This window comes from Poecilia formosa, unplaced genomic scaffold, assembly GCF_000485575.1.
Source record: "Poecilia formosa unplaced genomic scaffold, Poecilia_formosa-5.1.2 Scaffold772, whole genome shotgun sequence".
NCBI lineage: Eukaryota > Metazoa > Chordata > Actinopteri > Cyprinodontiformes > Poeciliidae > Poecilia > Poecilia formosa.
Genome location: NW_006800711.1, coordinates 59,532 through 59,793, shown reverse-complemented (window position 1 = coordinate 59,793; position 262 = coordinate 59,532).

Below are 262 nucleotides of genomic sequence, written 5' to 3'. Positions count from 1 at the left end.
TGACCAGGTCAGTGTGTTTCTCTCTGCAGTACTGCTGAGCTTCAGTCCAGGTTTTATTCACTTTAATGACAGTCAATGAAGCAACACTGAGCTGAAGACTTGAAACTTGCTGGTATTAAATGAGGAGAATTTCTACAACAGCTTTCATTAACATTTCTGTGTGATAACTCAGAGGTATCTCTGTTTCCTCGTAGTCTAGTTGTGTTTCAGATCAACTTACCCATCAGGAAGAGCAGAATCAGACTCCACTGCATCTTTGCTG